The 17,245-nt window shown below is 37.0% G+C and overlaps 1 protein-coding gene across 1 annotated transcript in view; it reads right to left on the reverse strand.

Moving 5' to 3' along the window:
• Positions 1 to 17,245, reverse strand: part of Adgrv1 (adhesion G protein-coupled receptor V1) — a 496,777-nt gene that overhangs the window by 240,267 nt on the left and 239,265 nt on the right. The window lies entirely within an intron of this gene.

A 17,245-nucleotide genomic window follows, 5' to 3' on the forward strand; every position in this document is an offset into this window, starting at 1 on the left:
AAAACAGGCTAAGGAAAACCAAAGAAGGAGACAAATTCTGATCTAGTTGTCCACTAGCGTAAGTACTTGTGGTTTCTTTATAAGGTATATGTGATGAATGGCCCATAATTCATAAGGCGTTCCAAACAAAACAGAACTATTCCAAAAATAATAGTGAAGTTACCTGAATAAAAGAAAATAAGGCTGTGATTTAAATTATTCTGTTTCAAAGAAAAAAATTGCTTATACTTAAAAAAATAAATTTTGCTGTATATTGTAAAACAAATACAGGGATTTATCTCCATCTAAAAACCATGCATGATATTAAAATTTCATGGAAATAATTTTAAGATAATGTCTTTCAAGTGAACACAGGAAGAATGCTATTAAAAAGAACAAAGATTAGGAAAAACACTGGAGCTCCTAGTCCTGCAGCGGGGAAGGGATCAGGCTCCTGTGATCTAATAGGATTTTTCCATTCTTAACTTGGTTAATCTTAGACACAAAGCAAATAAATCATTCTTGATTTGTGAAAGTCCAGAGTGATACTCAAAGGAAATGAATTGCCTTTGCTAAACATGGTTCATAAAAAATACATATAACTAAAGGCAGCTGATTGAGAATTCTCAATTTGTCACTTCAATAGAATAATAATTTTCCTTAAAATAAAGGAGATCCCATGAGGATCCACATAGTTCTAATACAGAACTGACTTTGTAGTGTTGAGAGGAGAATGGAAAAGGCATGATGCTGGCATACAGATTGGCCTTGGTACTTTTAGGGTCATAAGAGGCAGCGGCCTCAACTGAAGGCAGAGGGCTTCCTATTGAAAAACAACAATAACAAAAACAAGTGTAAAAGGAAAAGAGCCTGGTTATTGGTGAAAATGCAAGTCATATTCTTATCAAATACTATTATAATATTGGACTTCAAATTTTAGCCTCATTTAACAAAATATTTTCTCTTTTGCTTTGCAATGTGCTGGTACTATGGTTTGAATGCAGGTCCTCATACTCTTGCTTAACTTCTTTTCTGCAGAAAGCTGGCACTTTTATTACTTGAAACACATCTCCATTTCTGGATTTTTCTAATTCATTATAGAGATAAGAGTCTCTCAGATTTGTTTGCCTTGGCTGACTTAGAACCAGGATCCTCAGATCTCTACCTCCTGAGTAGCTGGGATTACTGGTGTGAACCACCAACACCCAAATAAAAATATTTCTTTAGAAATTCACAAGTCAGGCAGCAGATGCTCTCCAAAATTTTAGCTCACCAAGTGCTAAAAAATCAACAACAGACTCTTATGTAGATGCACATACTGAACCACAGAATTAAGACTTCCAGAGAATAAGCATGAATAAAACTGGGAATATTTCTCCAACAAAAGTTGAGTGGTTAGTAGTGGAGAGTCCATTTGTTACTGAGGTGCCGACTAGAAAGCTCCAGAAACCCTTCCTCCCAAGTGAATAAACTATGGGGAAATAGTCTGGTCTTTGTTCAACCAGAAGAGTTTGATGAAAGATCAAGGATTTCAAAATCTGGTAGAAAGTTCATGAAATAAATAATAATGTTGCCTTCCAAAGGTGGGTGATAGAAAAGAATGAGAAGCAATTTAGACACGAGGAAGGGTTTGTAGCTGATTTTTTGTGAAGTAGAAATCACTTAGTATACTGAAGGAACAGAATCAATAAAGATGGAATGGTTCCAACCTGGCATCTTATCTCTACTACCAATCACTCAGTTGCAACCACCACAATCACTCACCTAGTATATTGCAAAGGCCTCTGAATCTCAGTATCCCCTATTTACCACAGCCAGTCTTCTCAACAGGAAAAAATTTGCAATGACTTATTGTATTTAGAATAAAACATTGAAGTATCACAAGGTACTAGGCCTGGCATTATCTGGCCCCACTTCTTATTCTAAATTCATCTTTTTTCCATGTCTGCTGTGGGTTCTCCTATATATTTATATTGTATTTCCTGCTAGTTTCCAAAGCAAAATCCAAGATGGGGGTGGGGGTGGGGGTTGAAGTGGGAATTGAGGGAAAAGGAGAGATGCTTTGCAGGTACTGAAATGTACCTAATATACCATATATGGCTTTGATCTAAGGCCTAAGATGTGTGGCACCAAGGATCCTAGAGTCAGATGGCATTCAGTTGGCACAGATAGCACAGATGGTTATCACACACATCCTAACACTATGGCCAGGATTGTAACTGAGTAAGAAATATCTTTTCATCCTTTACTAACCCATAGAGGAGAAGAGATGATGAGGCTTCCAGAATAGGCCACAGAATCATCCTAAAACCAGGAGATTGCTAGGAGTGTGATGTTTTAATGAGGAAGAAACTGGCACAAACCAAAAACCAATTACATACCAAAGTGTTGAGGTGTGCTTTATCTTATTGAAATAATCCAGTGTGTGTAATAATCCAGTGTGTGTGTGTGTGTGTGTGTGTGTGTGAGCGACACATAGTGTTGCAGTCATACCGTAGATTAAAGTATTTCTCAAGAGCATGCAAAAACATCTAAATACTAATTCAGAAATGTATCTGCATAGAAATGTGAGGAAATGCAGGTGCTAAAATGAAAAGCAATTACAAATTGAAACTGATAGTTATGTAAGTAGTTTGAGCAAAAGTCAAATGACATTTCACTCATTCCTATGGGGAGGGCCCATGGGTGCAAAGGTCAAAGGCAGGACAGGTGATTCAGAACTGGAGATGTCCTGCCACACAAGGACAGCTGAACTTCCCAACTATGATTGAGTTCACTTCTCACATCTACTGGCTTAAAAGGGCCTTATACTCCTACCTAACATAGTACAGTCAGGACCAAGACCAATCAGCTTCCCTGAAGCACTCCACTTATATAAATACTTACAAATGAAGTATGAAGAGGTCAAGTGCTAGTGACTCAAGCCTGTAATTCTAGCTACTCAGGAGGCTGGGGACCCACATTTAAAACTAGCAAGGCAGAAAAGTCCATGAAACTCTTATCTCCAATTAATCAGCAAAACACCAGAATTGGAGCTGTGGATCAAGTGTTCAGGTGCTAGCCTTGAGGAAAACAGTTCAGGGACAGTGCCCAGACCCTAAATCCAAGCCCAGCACTGGTAAACACACACTCACACTCACACACTACAGTTAAGCAATAGTTTCATGTTTTAAATTTTTTCAACATCAAAAATCTAGATTTCAAACCACCATTGGCACATTAATGTAAAAGAGGCACAAGTTTTCAATAAAATAATATGGAAACACAGCAGATTAAGCATCCAAAATGTTTCTGTGGTAGTGGTAACTACTAAATGCATAGGTAAATAAAAGATGAATAGGAAATTTGAAACTTTGACTTTCTAGTAGTAAAATTTATTCTACTTTATTCATTACTGTCTCAAAAGATGTTAACAGATTAAGCATGATAGTGGAATGATATCTATAATATCTAATAAAGTAGTAAGTGAAATAAATGTTTCTTTTTATTTGAATCATATAATTAAAGGCATTGCTACTGACATGTCAGTTTATGAGTACAATGCATCTTGATCAATATTATCCCTGTCATCATTTCCTCCCTTTCCTCCCAAGTGTTTCTTTCTCGTATGGCATATCTAATTTAAAAAGTTGTGGTAAAAATGCAAAGATTATATTAACCAAATAAAGGAAACCAGAGCCATCTGATAGTGGAACATATCTGCTCTTCTAGCTACTTGGGAGGCTGAGATAATAGGATCTTGGTTCAAAGCTGGCCCAGGCAGAAAAGGTCCTTGAAACTCCATCTCCAATAAATTAGCATAAAAGTCAGGCCAGGTTGGAATTGAGGACTAGGCAAACAAGCAGGCATAGCAAGAATATAAATCTCTGAGTTTGAACCCCAATAAAAGCTAGGGGGGGAAAAAAAAAAGTAAGATCATTTTGGAAGAATTCTCTCTCCCTAGTAATGGTAATTAAAGGGTGTTTTCCCAGGAGACAGGAGTCAAGGTTGACATGGTTCATTTTATGGTAAAGAAATAATAGTTGGCCAAAGTTCCTCTGGGCTCCCATGGAAGATGATTGCTGTAGCTATTAGAATGCTTAAGTAAGACAGAATAGATAGCCATGTGTAATTGAGAAGGAACAATAGAGAAAAAAGTTGTGTGGAAATAAAGAGCCAGGATAGGGCAGAAGGTAGAGGGTGGGATGAGACAGGGAGTAAAGTCCAGCTTCATTAGTAAACCAGGTGCTGAGGTCAAGGCTAGCAAGGGCTGTGGCCTGAAGATAGATCTGGGGAAGTAAACTGGATGGGGGTTGTAGTATAGGAAAAGGCAGAGTAACAAAAAATTTCCAGCCTCTGCCAAGTTTTTCTACTTCATTGCTCTTGACCTAGGAGAATATTAATCTGTTCAGAGCTAGATAGGGAAGAAGACATAACCCAGAGGGGTATGTAGACTGCTGCACTTGCTAAGTAGTGTGGACTCAAAAACTATTGCCCTGAATGCCTAGAACAACCTAGGAATAGACCAGGTATCTTCCTCACAGGTGAGCAAAGAAAGATGTTGATATATTTTGGTATATTTCTGCTAAAACTAAGCACCCAGGAAGCTCAAATGTTTCCTTCACTTTGCAAACCATTTATAATCAGGAAACAATTTTTAAAAATTAATTTAAAAATTTATAGAAATTTAGTAATTTTTTCCATGACATGTTTGGCCCTTGAACTGCATGCTTACATAATTAAGACAGATGGCAGGAGAATCTGTTTTAATCTTTAACCAAAACTTATTTCCAAGAATCAGTGACATCATCCTCAGTTCTTACTCAGTTACTTTTAAACCATTTCCAGCATTTAAACCGATTAACATGCTTGAAAAATCAAACAGTGAAAATGCTAGCCCATGTTAAGCTATAAACCTCTATTCAGAAGCAAAGGGTTCAATATAATAAATTCCAGTGCTCACACTTGCTGTGAAAGTGAAGGACAATCTCAACACTAATTAATCCTTAAAGTTAACTAGTCATTAAAGTCTAAATACCAATTTCTGCCAGCAATTTAAGCTGTTATTTTAAATGTAATGCTTGAACTGAAATGCCACAGCCACTGAAGTCAATGGAATGACGCTGAATCCCAAACAGCTAGTTGAACTGTCAGGATCTTTTGTTCCTTGGTTCAAGCATAAAATCGCTGATGATTTACATCCTGGTTCTGGGCAGAAGCATTATCTATTATTTTTTCTTTGTGTGCAAAAGATCTTTCATGTGAAATTATCAATAGAACAGAAGGAAATAAATAAATTCACTTTTATGGTGTTTGGGGGATCAATACAAGCAAATGAAGCTAGAAGATCCTGTCAAAAGTAAATGCTATACACAGGTACATACAGGAGATTGTTTTTAGAGGATACACCCAGCACTTTTTTTCACCAGAAAACCTCTGTTTTGCTTTTAAGATCCTGCTATGCCTAGAAAAAATATTGGATAAAGTAAGATAGGCCTGGAAGTGTTAGGTTAAGTTTGGTGGGTGGGGCATAGAGGACAAAGACTGCTACTTTCCAACCTTTTCTACCTGCTATGGTTGGGGCTTGTCAAGCTGTAGGGAGTCATTGCTTTTGTTCTTCTCTCCTATGATGTCAGTTCTACGTGAACATCTTATCCACACATAAACAGACTCTAAGAAACAACAAGAAGAGTCAATTTTTCTACTTTCTTTATTTAGGCAAATATAGCCCAAGTAGGTTTCAAAGTGAAGTACAAATTCTCCCAAAATTCTCTCTCTCTCTGATCAAACAGATATAAACTTTATTTTCAAGTTAATTTAGTCTACATACTCTATGGAAGTAGTAGAAAACAAAATGTCCAGCTGTACATTTGTGTTGTGGTTCACATCTATAATTCTAATTACTGGGGAGGTACAGCTCATGGTTCAAAGCCAGACAAAGCAAAAAGTTTGCAAGACTTCCATGTCAACCAACAAAACTAGGCATAGTAGCATATGCTACCAGTCTCATCTACATGGGACACATGGATTGGAAAATCATGGTCCAATGCAAAAAAAAGAGCAAGAAGGCTCTGCCTAAAAATTATTCTAAAGCAAAAAGGTCTTAGAGGCATGTTTTAAGTGATGGAGTATGAAGCCCAGATTTCAAACCTCATTACAATCAACCAATCAATTATCAATCAATATGCCCAACTGTTTTTAATTTCTATTAGAAGAGTTTCACATAAATAGATGTGGTACTAATCTTGGGGCTAGCTCAGGACTCAGTTCTGAGAAAGGTGAGATAGTTTCCTTCACATAAACACACACAAACAACAAAGCAATAAAGAATAAGAATAAGAATTGCTGCAGAATGTCTGTGGATGAAAGAAATCCCTCCTTTTGTAAAAGGGCCATGTAGTCGGACAGGCTTTCTGGGACCTCACTGTCCACAGTCAGAGCCGGGTACCTCAACAACAGTGCCTGTTGAGGAGTACTTCATGCCACATTCACCCCGCCTCCCCCTCTGTACCCATTTCATGCTGCTTTTACTAGTGCAGTAACGTGGAATCTATGAAAGGTGACTTTTTAAAGAGTGGTTTTTTCATTCATGAGAAATAATAGTGTTAGTTTTTGACTCAGAAGATATTTATTTCTTCTGTCACTTTCACTTCTACTACAGGTGTATTACAATCATAAGAATGTAACACAGCACACAGGAACAAAATCTATGAAATAAGTTTCTCCTTGATATAATACAACAATACAAATGGCCTTCTATTCAATTATGAAGGAAGACTCTAGTACTTTCATAATGCCTGTCAAATAATTCACTGTAATATCAGATTTATTTTTAAATTTGATCATTTCATACTAAACTTATAAGAACAGTCACCATAAAGAGATAAAATTGCTTTCTTAGGCTTTGAAATTTCTGGCAAAGGCACTTCTGATTCCCATTCAAACAAATGTAACCTAGGTAAAAATAAAACAATAACTATGTGGCCCAACAATACACATTTTAAACTGCAGTAAAATCCAGTTAAGCCTGACTATCTTGATAGTTGATTACTTTTGATCCTAAATTTAAGGACTTAATCTGCATAGCCCATCATTGGTCCTCCTGAGCTCAGACAGCATAGAGGTCATCCCATTTTATGACTGGCACACATTTATAGATGAAACAAGTCTGAGTACCACTATTCCTATAAGACAAACAGATAAATGTAGTCTGTACTTAAGATCATAAATACTAAGCTTCCCTTTGCTATCCCTGACTGCTTGATTACAAAAATAAGCACTCTTTTAAAACTTATATCCTCCACTGAAGACAGAGGAAATAAAAAGTTTTTCATCCTGAACTTTACTTCAAAAGAGACAGAGAATCTATGCATCCACTAAACAGAGAGAAAAAAGAAGAAAATATAAAGTTTTAAAGACAGGTTAGGCCAAAGTCCCAGCCCACGTACTCCTGATCACATTTTCTGGGATTACCCATCTTGTTTACTAAGCTCCAGTTACAGTGTTCTTCCTGTAGTCTCAGTGTGCCAAGCTGATTACCATGGCATGGCTCTGGCACACTGTTCTTTGCAATTGTTCTTTGCAAACAATCTTCTTGCCCCTGGTCTCATTGCGCCTCCGTCTCATTCACAGGTCACTTCCACAGCAAGGCTCTCTCCATCCTAAACCTCTTCAGTTACCCTCCAATTGAGTATTGGTTATACTTACCAACATCAGAAATATGTTTATTTTCCCCTTTATGTCAGTCTCAAATGCCAACGTCTATCTCAGACACAAGAGATCTTGCCCTTTCATATTTACTCTTATGAGTGCAGCTAGTTGGCCAATATTTGGAATTTGTAAATACTGATTGATTCAATGAGTGATTAAAATCAATCAAGAGCATTCTGGCTTAAGTACCAAATTTAGGAAGCAAGACATTACTCCTTAATATTAACATTCTCCAGGTAATCAAAATTGACCTTGGAGTTGTTCTAGGTAAGAATGAATCAGACTCCACATTTGTTCTAAGATGTAATACCCAGTTCCCTGTGCTTGGCTCACCGCTGTGATAGGCAGGGATGAATGTATGTCAGTCAAACTTGGGGAGTCTGCTAGAATTGGAGAAATCCACAAGCTATCACCATGCCGAGTTTGGGCTGTGCTCACAAGGTTATGAGAAATGGACTTACAAGCATTGTCCTGGATGCAGAACTATACCAAGTTATTAATGTATTTAGCTTTGTCAGTATGGACTGATACAGCTCTGCCGCTGCCACCCCACCACATCCACACTGTGTAAGGAAAGGCTCCTGCGTGCATGGTGCTCACATTATGAGTGAACTTGGCAGGTAGTCCTGAGGGATTTCTTATAAAGTGATCAGCATCAGCAGGAGAGGAGGAAGCAGGATATGGGTAGGAATAACAATCAAACTGAATAGCGATCTAAGCAGCTTGAGAATGATGGACACCTTGGTCAACACAAACTTTAGACATTGCGGCTGCACCTGGAGAACAGTGTGTGCTAGTGGGAGGGGCATAGCAAGATTGCTGCCAGATTCTCCTTATGCTGCGCACAATTGAGTTTTCACTGTTTGCATTGGGGGGGTCACATACAGTATTATTGCTAAGATGTGAGGACATTTATTAATTGCTTGAGTGTTCATAAGAGTGTTACTGTAAGCTATAACTAACTGAGCTTTCCTAAAAAGTTTTTTAAAGCATGTGGGACTCATTTTTATTCCAATCTTTCTCTTCATTGCTTTCCATACAAGTATTTATCATTATATAGCAATGTTAATTTTAAAATATAATACAGCTAGAATATCGAAACTACATTAAACATGACAAACAAGATATCAACTTCCAAAATGACACAAACACACCTTGGTACCAGTCTTCCAGACATTTCCTAATAACCCCCACTTTATGTGACATTCCTTCATTGCCCTCTGCACAATGGATGACATCAGGTGGTTCTGTCTCACCAGTTCAATCAGGAAGGGAATGTAGTGATTTTCAATACAGTTTGGCTTTAAACTTGGTCATGCTGACTCCTCTGCTTGTAGTATTCACTTTGAGAAAAGAATGACACCATGTTTTAGTAGTTTTAAGGAAGGTCAAAGGAAAAGAACCTTAGGATAGTTGAGCCAGAAGGAACTAAAGCTTTTAGTTGTGGTCACATGAGGAAGTGGAAACAGAATTTCTAGCTGAATTAAGCCCTCACTAGAAGACCTGCCACCTTATGAGAGAGCATAGACCCAAAGCACCACTCTGAACCACTCTGGACAGCTGAGTCTCTGAACTTTTATGAGTCAACAAATACTTGTTTACACTGTAGCATCTTGAGACAATTTTCATATAGCAATGGAAGAATCACACACACACATAATTTCTTTCAGCACATCTGCTTGTATTAACATCTTGATTATGTTTAAAGGCAATTGGGTAAGTTTTCATTAAAGGTTATGCTTAGAAATAAGCTGTTAGTCAGGTATGATGGTACACATCTGTAATTCCACATCTTGGGAGTGGAGGCAGAAGCAAATTTGAGGCCTGGCCAGGTAAAGTTAGTAAGACTCTACTGGGGAAAAAATGTGAGGAATGAATGTATGGGTGAAGTAGCAGACAGCTTCATTACCATGTTGGAGATTTGGGTTCAATCCTTAGTACTGAGGGGCAGGAAAAGGGGTGGAGGGAGAAAGAAACTGTTTTTTGGACATTTCTTAAAAATGTAAGTATAGAAGTATCTTTTGGAATCAATAAATCCTGTTTATAAACTGGGTTGAAATTTGCCCTTACTATATTAGAAAATATTATTAAAAAGCAAATTGTATAATTCTGGAAAATATGGGAGATGGGGTGAAAGATTACAAAGGATAAGAGAAAATATGAAATGAATGAGTATTGTTTTACTTTAAAACTTTAAGAAATAATTCATCAACTAGCATAAGGTGGAGACTGTATCCTACCAATTTGGATACCATATTTAGTAAAACATTTAAAATTCAATATTCTAGAGGATATTTTGTTATTTCATGTTGGTAAGGGTAAAATAAGTGAATTTTTACACCACTCTTAGGACTGTAAATGGATGCAATATATTTGAAAATTAATTTCATAATTTTTGAGTAAAACTAAAAATAATGCTATACACTGGTCCAGAAGCTAGCCTGCAAGGTATTTGACACTAAACAATGTCACAGTTACAAATGTGGAAGAATGCAAAAGGGTCAGGTTAATAAATATAATAGTTGACATTTATGCAGGGCTTCTGACACAATAATTACTGTCTTAAATACTTTATATTTTCTTAGTTTTTTTCCATTAGAAAAATATGTCCTATTTTAAAGGTGGGCAAGCAGAGGCACAGAGATTTATGACTTGTTAAGGTTGCAACTACAAGCAGTAGAAAAATACACACAAGTAACACATTTCTGCAGTGTTTGTTGTTATCCACACTGCTATAGGGTTCACTGAAGCCCTTGTAAGTGTAGAAGGATAGAAGACATCCAAGAGACCAGCAAGAAAGAAAGAACCAAGCAAATCAAAACAAATCTATGTAGAATGGAGTAACAAAACTTCAAATACATATAACAAATCTGTGAACATCAGTTTCTGTACATTTCAGGAGCCTAGCATAGAGTACAAAGGCAAATTGCAAACACATTTGCACTATCCCATATCTAAATTCACCCTGATAACCTCTTTCTTTTTCTGTTTTCTTTTCCTTCCTTTTTTCTTTTTTCTTTCCCACCCAGGCTGGCTTCAAACCATAATCCTCAGATCTCAGCCTCCTTGAGTAGCTATGATTACAGGTGTGAGTCACCGGCACCTAGCTATGATGACTTATTTCTTTTTTTTTTAAATTTAATTTATTTATTAATTGAACACAAATTTTTTGACAAGGTGTTGTGCAAAAAGGGTACAGTTACATAGTATGGCAGTGTGTACATTTCTTGTGATATCTTACGCCCTGTTTTTCTTTCCCTTCTCTAGGTCAGGTAGACATATATACAATATACAATTTATCAAGAACATATACAGTAGCCAAGTGGCCAAGCCCAAGAAAATTCGCCTAGGGCTTTAAATGTAATGTATGATGACTTATTTCTAGTGGCTAAAGTACCTATATCTACCTCAGGCAATGCTAATAAAAAAATGGGAACCAAGAACAAAGAAAAAATACTTTTATGCCCCCCCCCCCCAACAGGGCTTAAGGATCTGTAACAACTAAAACAAGGTTTCCATACTGTGAACTGAAGACTGATCAACTAAACTTGTATATATGAGTGGAAAACTACTAGAGGGTGGGGGCTTTGTATCCATACAAAGCACAGGAGCTCTCAAATAAGAGAACAAATGTGTTTATTTGTAAAAAAGAAAAATAGCCCACATCATCTTTCTCTCTCTTTCTAAGGCTCCATATCAACTGTGTCAGCACATACTGCCCATATGACTTACCACTGCAACTACTGTCATAGTAATACATCATACCACAGGTTGACCTAACTTCATGTGTGTTAGATAAGCATGGCTTTCTTAGGAACATTACAGAATTATACACAAAAATTGTTTAAAGAAAATCACATGGTCAATGCCATTTTGGCTATTATCTAAAAGATGAACACATGCTTAAAAATAAAATTAGTATTTGTGCTATTATACTATATTATCTTAGTCCATATGTCAAGGGATTTCCTTACTACTGAAATAGACTCTTAACAAAAGTGTACTGTAAAAAAATGTAATATTCTACTATTGACAACCATCTACACGAAGTGATGCTATTGAACTCCTTCTCATTCCCCCAATGGGTCTTGTGTGGTGAACAGGTGGTGGCCTGCAGAGAGGCCACCATGCTGATGTAAGCTCAGGGAGACCATTGGCCTCCACACAGTAGAACATTCTTAGTTGAAAAACAACTCATATATGTTTAAGTTTCCACTGAGAAAAGACATATCTAATGAAGCCCAAGAGGCTAATCTGATACTAAGACCCATAGCTAAAATGTTAGTTTTCATGGAAACTTAATGAACAAACAAGTAGGGGTACACTAAATGTTTAATTACTCTTAATCTTGGCTGTTGAAAAAAATGCTTTAGGTTTGGGTGTGGGAACTCCATTTGAAAATCTTGTTGGCACTGTGGTGTAGACATTGCTGTGATTTCTTTCCAACATTGGACACACCTTGTTCAAAAGGCAAATGACTCATATAAGGCAGCAGTCCAAGATGTAATATTCAGCATTTAACTTGCTAACAATATCCCAGATGTAGCCATAACTTCTATGAGAAAAACAGCAACCAGAGAATGAAACACGGTGGCTTCCACATTTCCATAGGATAAGTTTTGCAAGAAGAGTAAAACTACACTGAAAGAAGTGTTGGATAGGGCAAACTAGGAGAAAGCCCTTAGAGCACTTCTGAGGTTTGCCAACATCAACCAACATTACTCAATACTGTACCATTTAACCAAAAATAAGCCAAGCATCAAAGGTAAAAGTGGCTAGATAAGAAAGGAGGAAACAATGACAGTGAACACAAAAGTTGACCAAACAAACCTAGATCAAGATGACAAAATACCACCATTAGTACTTATTAATTTCCAATTAATAAAGGCCAGTCAGAGATAATGTCTACTCTACACTTCATAAATAGGCTTTAATCTATCAGTCCATTTTTTTCAAAGAATATACTTTTTAAAACTCTGCCATGAGAGGTTGTGATATCATATTTAACTTAGTCATTGTTAATGAAATATTTTGTATTCCTACAATTTTATGTCCTGAGACAAGCATAAAGAAATCTTTATTGGTCTCTTGAGGGCTCAAACTGTGGAGCTAATGCAGAATTCTATACAAACACTTTTAACAAAAAAGAATCATGTAGTCATAGTGTGAAATGAGACTCAATTTCCCTTAAAAGTTACTGTTCCTTCTGGAGAAACATTAATATGAATACAGAGCTTATTACTAGCCAGGCCCTGTAGCAGACAATAATTATACAGCAGTGAATGACAAAAACAGTCTGAGTTCCTGTCTCCACCGAGGGTTTAATATTATGAGGGAAATATAAATAACTGTAACATGCTGAGCACCATAGAGGATATGAGAAACAAAGAGAATGTTGCTTGTTGGGAGTTGGGAGGGTTGAGTACATTGAAACAGTGATGAGGGGAGGGCTCCTCAGAAGGAGACCTTGAACCTGATCTTCATAGTGAGAAGAAACCTACAGTATGAAGAGTCAGGGATCAGACAAAACAGCCCTCCTGGCAAAGGGATTACAGTCACACAGAGTCCAAGGCAGAAGCCAAGGTGAGGACAATGATTGAAGCACAATGAACAAGGGCAGAATGCCCAGGAGTGGACAGTACAATTGGCAAGGTCAACTGGAGCACAGGATGATCAATCTTAACAGACATATTGAGATGCTAAATTGAATTGGAAGGACAGTGGGAGGTAAGAAGGGTTCTCAGGAGGAGATACGTTGTGGTGTTTCTGAAAGGTAACACTGGCACCTAACTATAAAGAAAATTGATAGTGAGACAAATTAGAAGTCTATTTCAGCAGATAAAATTATGGCAAAACTTAGAGGTAGAATCAAAAGAACTTTTAGGTAGACTAGGTATGTATTCTTGGAAGACTGAATAGGCACAGAGAAAGGATACTCTGTGTATCATGGCCATAATTACTGAGAGATGGAGGAGTGTGGGCAAGAGGAATGGGTTTTCAGGGGATATAAAACATTTTGTTCAGACAATTAAGTCTGAGTTCCTTGTGACATGTTCAAGAGGAGCTATCAAGGGGTGAGATGTGTATTCAGGATTAGAGCTTCAAAGAGTGATTTACCATGGAACTATAAATTTGCCAGTCATGAAGTATACAAAACTAGTAAATAGTAAAGTTTAAACCTGTGGGTAATAATGAGATCACTGACAGGAGAACATGGTTTTACAACTTTAGCATGCAGAAACATTTCCTGACAAGATTCTGATTCAGTAGGTTTAAGGGGGTGGGGTGATTTCAAATCTGTATTTTTATTAAATTCTTCAGATATGACCTATCTCAGCACCTTTTCATATTGTTAATTAAACAGGTTGAAAAATTAGTGAGTCCGGTAGTGAAGTGAAAGCTAAGGTAGTTACTAGCTGGCCCCAAAAAAAGAGCTTGAGGCTGAGAATATGGCCTAGTGGCAAGAGTGGTTGCCTCATATACACAAAGCCCTGGATTTGATTCCTCAGCACCACATATATAAAAAAGGCCAGAAGCGGCGCTGTGGCTCAAGTGGCAGAGTGCTAGCCTTGAGCAAAAAGAAGCCAGGGACAGTGCTCATCAGGCCCTGAGTTCAAGCCCCAGGACTGGCAAAAAAAAAAAATAAATAAAAGAGCTTGAAAAACTGAAGCTAGGTATCAACTTGGAGAGAATGTTCTATGCAATTTGAGCCAACTTCAAAGGGAAAAATAAAATGTCCCTGAGTATTAGGTACCACTAGTAAGAATTAATCTGAGTCCCTTCAAGCAAGCTTTATAAAAAAATTCCAAAGGCAGGCTTCCAGATAATAGATTGATGTAAGTATGTAAGTACACATGCTGTTTAATGAACTTCTGCCTTACCACTATGAGAAAAAAAAATAAAGTATACCACCAGCAATCAACCAATGGTGCCTTCTAAATACAACCATTTTCAGTGATGTTAAATCAGGAAAAAGCAGAGCACTGGTTGTGTGGGAGGTTAGCAGATGTTGACTAGTCTATTCTAAAGTTACTGAGGGTAGGGAAGAAAAAACTTAATTCTTTTTTCCCCTTCATGTAATATACAGCTAAGCTCCCTGCTACTTAGTAATTCCTTAAAGCAGCACTCTATGAATAAAGAAGGAAAATTATAAAGCAGATATATTTCTTTTATTTTATAGCATTTCCCTTTTTATTAAATTTGTAACAAAAACATTCTAGAATCTCACAAAACTGTTTTTAGGTTTTGAAAATTTATTATGCTTAAGCAGTGGTAAAATGATTTGCATATAACAAAGAAGTTTATGTATATAATATATCTTGATTGAGGATGTCTAATTTTGTTCAGATGAATGCAGAACCTGGAAAAAATGTTGCTGTTATTGATGCATAACATACTGCTATTATTGGTCTTTTATATAAATATATATAATTTTAATTTTGGAAACTTTAGCTGTCAACTTTGGAAATAGTATCCAAGTTTACCATGTTGCATTGGCATTGTACAGAAATTAATTGCCATGTTGGTCCAGAAACATTAAACTTATTTTTTTCCCATTTGAATAGGGCTAAATGCATTGTATTAAATATGTAAGCTCTTATCTATGTGGGTTTGATTACAGAAACTAATGAAGTATTTTCTAGATAATGAAAAAAAAGAATCCAATGAATATCCTACAAATTAAACAGATTCATTTTTCTCTTTCTCAAACCACATTTTTGTTAGCCATCCCTGTCTAGTACTTTATGTCATCACTGTTTTACTGTTGAGAACAACCACCATTCAATGTTATCTTGCATCAGACATATCAAGCTTTCTTCTCCTTCCTACTTGCCTATTTCACCTTGGCTTGTGTAACAGCCATTTGGTCCACAAAACCATTATATTACCTATATTACCTCCCACAGACTTGCATTTCAGCAGGAGCTTCTACAGAGACAAATTTTAATTCAAAGGGGTTAAGCAACTATCAGAGCATTCATGTATCATCAGAGTGAAGATACACTAAGTGTGTTGAAGATAATTTTAATAATCTTCAATCAGCTCCCTGTAGATTGCTATCTGTTTCACCTGTAAAGTTCCAACAGTTTAAAAATCTTTAGTCAATCACTTGGGAGCAAGCAAACTTTTAAAAAGACTACCAATAGATTATAAACTGCTGCAGCAAGCTGATCTCATGCTACATGAGAACTGAAAGAAATCTCAACAAGCACATCTGTGAGTTTCTCTTGTAGAAAATCTAAAGAGAGCCAAATTTTTCCCCATGCACAGAGCTGAAAGTATTCTGTAAATAAGTAGTTGCAAGTTAGAGACAACTAGTCCTGAGGCAATTGACATAAATGTATAGAGAGCCTAGATATAAAACAACATTGAGTGAACTAATGCAGCAGTGATACTTACTTTTGGAAATGAGCGATAAATCTTGGAAGGGGGTTGTGGGGGGAAATGACAAGAAAATGAGGGAGAGGGTGACACCGTTCAGAAAGAGATGCACTTATTACCTGACTTATGTAACTGTAACCCCTCTGTATATCACCTTTACAAAAAAAAAAATGGCCACATACAAGCAAAGCCATTCAAGATTTGTCTGATCTAGCTTAACAGGCAGATCTCCACTTCTATTAATCTTCTGCAAATAACATAGTTTCATTCATTTTCTGGCTTAGTAATACTCTTCTCTTTATAAGTACTGCATTTTCTTTATTCAGTCATTGGTTTGGGGGTACCTACACTGCTAGATGCTGCTATAAACTTGGGTGTTCAAGTTTCTCCCTTATGTGTTGATTTACATTTGTTTGGCAATAAGTCTAAGGATCATATGGTAGTTCTATTTTTAGTTTTTTGCAGATCGCTATATTGGTTTCCCTAGTAGTTAGGATAATTTATTCCCACCAACAGTATATGAGGTTTCTTTCAACATCCTCACCAGTGTTTCTTGTTGCTAGTTTCTTGTTTGCCATTCTGACAGGGGTGAGATGACTTAGCATCATTGTTGTTTTCATTTCTTTTATGGCTAAGTATGTTGAACATTTCTTTGTGTATTTACTAGGTGTTTCTCATGTACACTGTAAATCATCTCTATATTATAATTTCTAATTATAATATTAATATAGTCTTGTAGTAACTAGTACAATGAAAGTGCCATGTAAATAAAAGATAACATCAGATTTTCAAGTCTATTCTGATGTCAATTTGGGGGAACTAGGGGCTGGGAATATGGCCTAGTGGCAAGAGAGCTTGCCTGGTATACATGAGGCCCTGGGTTCAATTCCCCAGCACCACATATACAGAAAACGGCCAGAAGTGGCGCTGTGGCTCTAGTTGCAGAGTGCTAGCCTTGAGCAAAAGGAATCCAGGGACAGTGCTCAGGCCTTGAGTTCAAGGCCCAGGACTGGCCAAAAAAAAAAAAAAAGAATTTGGGGGAACTGTTGTGAGACTACATATACCACATTGTGGACCACACTCAACACTCAGGACATCATTGCTCTTGGATTGTAGAAGAGAAAGTAGAGCTGGACCTAGTTCCTGTGATTGCCAAGGAAATGCCAGTTAAAGGTTTCAAGAGTCCTGTGGATGG

This window comes from Perognathus longimembris, chromosome 22, assembly GCF_023159225.1.
Source record: "Perognathus longimembris pacificus isolate PPM17 chromosome 22, ASM2315922v1, whole genome shotgun sequence".
Taxonomy (NCBI): Eukaryota; Metazoa; Chordata; class Mammalia; order Rodentia; family Heteromyidae; genus Perognathus; species Perognathus longimembris.